Source organism: Prionailurus bengalensis, chromosome A1 (assembly GCF_016509475.1).
Source record: "Prionailurus bengalensis isolate Pbe53 chromosome A1, Fcat_Pben_1.1_paternal_pri, whole genome shotgun sequence".
Classification (NCBI taxonomy): Eukaryota; Metazoa; Chordata; class Mammalia; order Carnivora; family Felidae; genus Prionailurus; species Prionailurus bengalensis.
The window spans coordinates 130050286-130054258 of record NC_057343.1 but is presented as its reverse complement, the minus strand read 5'-3'; the positions used below and the strand labels follow the sequence as shown (position 1 = coordinate 130054258).

At 43.9% G+C, this 3973-nt stretch overlaps 1 non-coding gene across 1 annotated transcript; it reads left to right on the top strand.

Moving 5' to 3' along the window:
• The first annotated feature begins 2705 nt into the window (after positions 1–2705).
• On the top strand, positions 2706–2810 carry LOC122496589. The gene has a single exon (XR_006300871.1). It is a non-coding gene; the product is annotated as a U6 spliceosomal RNA (small nuclear RNA).
• The last annotated feature ends 1163 nt before the right edge of the window (positions 2811–3973 follow it).

Below are 3973 nucleotides of genomic sequence, written 5' to 3'. Positions count from 1 at the left end.
TGTCATTCTTTTTATAACACAACTGAAGATTTAATCATTTACTTTATATATACATAACTCAGAGTGCACAGGGGGGAAGGGGGCAACCTCATGCTGTTTTGATTCTTAAATGTCCTGGTGTGTGGAAGCTCTGAGGATCCTGAAGGTAAAACAGAAGCACCCACGATCTAGTAGTGAACAGAGGGTGTGTAAATGATAACTAGTAAACGACACGGAAACTTCCATGAATCAATACCAGGAGATAACCTATGCTGAGCACTGGCGGCAAAGCGAAGGAAAACAGATGTCAGTGAATCCTGTGCTGCAGGCACTGGCCGTCCTGGCCGGCTCAGCCAGGGGCAGCAGGGCTCACTGGACCGGAACAAGCTTCTCCAGCAGTCCAGCCCGGATGTGTGGTACACTCCCCTGTCGGCTCCCCACCACAACCTTACCAGAGGGTTCAGCTTGGTTGTCCCACCAACTTCCTCAGCTGGAAACGGGTGACCCGCTTCCCCTCCCCTTGGCATGGGCTCAAACCCTATGACCCAAAGCTGCCTTTCTATCTCAGCAACTTCCCTTCCAGAGGCCAAATATAACCATTCCTTTCCCAGCTCACGAAAATTCCAGTCAGACGGCTGTGCACAGTGACAGCCGGCCAAAGAGCGTCTCACCAGCCCAGCCCACAGCCAAAAATAACGGCCACTCGGTTAGTATAGGCTGGGTATTTTTTTCCTGTGGCTGGGACTTTGTTTGGAGTTATTTTTTGTTTTGGTTTTGGATTCTGTTTTATTTTGTGTTTGTCTTTTGGAAGTAAACAGACCAACCAAAGACGCTACATCAACATTCCACAGTAGTCTCGTGCGTTTAGTGTCTGTCACAATAGGTTATGACAAAAAGTATTCATCTCTTAAACTTCTCCAGTCACCTACACAAAAAGGAGAGTCTAGCAAGTGCATCTCCTCCCGACTCTGTTCAGAAGTGCCTGCCGCACGGCCACAGTCATGGTGAGACTCAACCACCAGGCTGTGTCTTCTCCTCAGTCTAGCTGGAGTGACTGGAAGAGTCTCATCTATGGGGTTGTTTCCATGTTTAGACCCATGATGCACCTGAGCTGCAGACAGGCAATGGGCCCTAGAGCTGTCAGTTCAGGGCTCTCCACAGGTACTAAAATGCCTTGAATTATTAATCTACTTCTTTAAAAGTACACAGTGTTTAACAACAACCAAGTCCACTTCTGATCTGCTTCCTGACACACAAGGCTCTTGTCAACCAGGTTTTTTTGTTTTGTTTTGTTTTGTTTTTGCAGGCCAACAGAGACATCTTGTTAAATCTTACCTAGGGGGTAACACTAAATTAAAGCATGCTAAAGAGATCCAGGCTGGGAAAGGTTATTGTCCCCTCCATGTCCTATTTCCAAGTGCAATGAATAATAAGCAATTGGGCAAAACTGTAACCTTCAATTGTTGGAACACCTTTGTACTCTTGTTCTTCAAAGGCAGAATGTTTTCTGGCATTACGTTTCTATGTGAGAAAAAAAAACACACTCTCAGTTTCTACATGTGGGTGCATATCACACAGATAATCTTGTTGCTTGTCATGTTGCATGCTGTCTTAAGATCAATTAATAATTTAGACATTTAATGTATTTATCAGCTCTCGTGTGTGTACATGTGTGTATGCGTACATGTACACGTCCTATGTGCTTGTGTCAAAAATGTCTTCTATATTAATGGAAAGCAAGCAATCTCTTGGGTGTTTCTACACCATGAAATTAACTTTACATCTTATCATCAAATGAGTGGGAAGTGATAACTGGTCCCTGTTCTTTACAGAAAACTAAGTGCTAGTATACACCAGAAAAGGAATGATACTAAACATTTCACATTGCATATTTTCTGAAATTGCTCCCCTCTTTTTTTCTAAGGAAAACCTTTATTACTCTAGGGCTGCATAGACTGTAGAGGAAATATGGCTCCTGAGTTTCAACTTTTTCTATTTAGGTTGCCTTTCCCTTGCTTCCTCCCTGGAATATTCATCATGCTTGTCATCGAGAACTGCTTCTGAGCACCTCGCAGTGCCAAGAGTGGTACCAGGTGTGTGTGCTTGGCAGTCCTCACCTCCACTGCTGTCCACAGGCTCCAACTTGGATTTAAGCACGGTCATCATTCACACCCTCGTGGCGGCAACATCTTGGGGTGCTACCAGCATGATGACAAGCAGCAAGAATGAGCACCGGGGCAGCAGCTGTTGTGGGAAAGTTGTGTGTCTGCACCCGGCTCGTGCTTGCCTTGCTGCTCCTGACACCTCTCTCCACCCACCTTCCTCGTTGCAAAGGCTTTTGTGCCTCATCGATGCCATGAGAGAATCACCAGAATGATAGAATCTTAGGGAAAGGGATCTCAAAAACATCTAGTTCGACCCTCTCATTTTAAAAATGAAGAAATGGAGCCCTGATGGGTTAAGTTCCTTGGCCAAGCTCACGCAGGTGGTTACTGGCAGAGCAATGCCTCGAGTCCAGTAACTGAGCCCATTTTCCAATGCTCTACCACACCAGTGGCCTTCCGCCATTTGTTAGCACAATCCATAGCATGTAATAAATTCTATATCATGACCCGCAGTATCTACAAATATATGCAACCAACACAAAAGTCTCACAAAACAATACTGACCTCTACTATATGTGATACATTTTGGTGTTTTCTATCGTGGTATGTTCATTTTAAAATATTCTGGAGAGGGCTCGGCAGCATGTATACTAAAACTGGAACAATACAGACAAGATTAACATGGTCCCTCCACAAGGATAACATGCAAATTTTTCCCATATCTTTTGTACATTTACCAAATGTTCCTTTTCTTTCCAGGGATAATATTTATAGGTATACAGTCAAACGATTCACATTTTTTTTTCTAATTAGATACATTTACTGAATATCTAGGAAGGTAGGGCTTGAACTAAATACAGAAAGGGGTCTCTTTCAGCTCTAACCTGCCAGGTGCCTGGTTGTGGAATGATCTTATTGTCTGATTGGCCCTTAATTCTGAAAGGCAGAATGATCTAGTGTAGAGAACACCGGGCCTAGTCCTGGCTCCACCGTCTTCCTAGTGTGTGACTTTAGGTGAGTTTTCTCTGTGTTCCATTCTCATCTGTGAGATGGAGTTGCGGCTAATTGACAGAGTTCTGAGAAGTAAACAAAATAATGCAAATGAATGCAATAAAAAGCTCTATACACAAGACTTGTTGGAACAGCAATGGTCTTAAATTCTCACATTTCTGAGAAATATGGTGTCTCAAGATGTTTCTGGATTCTCATCAAAACACCTGCATAATGTATTATGAATACATTTGGTATCATAAAAGAAAAACTCTACCCTGGAACTGACCCATTTTTAAATGCATTTGCAGGTGTTTGGAGAGGGGCTGACCCTAAATCTTGAAGATATTTGGCCTCAGAAAAGTAGAATTCATTGAGGCCAAAGATGACTCCTCGCTCTTGAAAGGGAAAGGTGATGAGTCACAAGCTGAAAAATGTATTCAAGAAAGGTTGCTGCTAGTGAGGACGAAGAGGGAGAACTGAATGAGCATATGGCAAATGTTCAGATACAACAGCCATGCTGCAGTCTGGCGGGACAACTGAGGTACAGTGAATGTAAAGGAAGCGTTCCCGATGCAACTCGGGGCTGCTACAGCTGGTTTTGAAGAAGGCATCTTGCTAAGGAGGTGGCTGGGCTTGGCTTCCATGTGTTTCACCTTTGGACTCACTAAATCCAATGAATGAAGATTTCAAAAACCAATGCAGAAATTATTCGTGAAAACATTCAGACTGTCTGCAATAACCTTGCCAAGAACACCAGAAGGGCCCTTGACAGCTGAGAACGTTAGGCAAAACCATTCCGAAGTTGGTTGTGATGCTTCGCTCCGAGATTTTGCGGCTAGGGCGGGAAAGGCACTGTCGGCACTATTAAGGTACTAAGGGCTGCTTCCCTGCTGTGT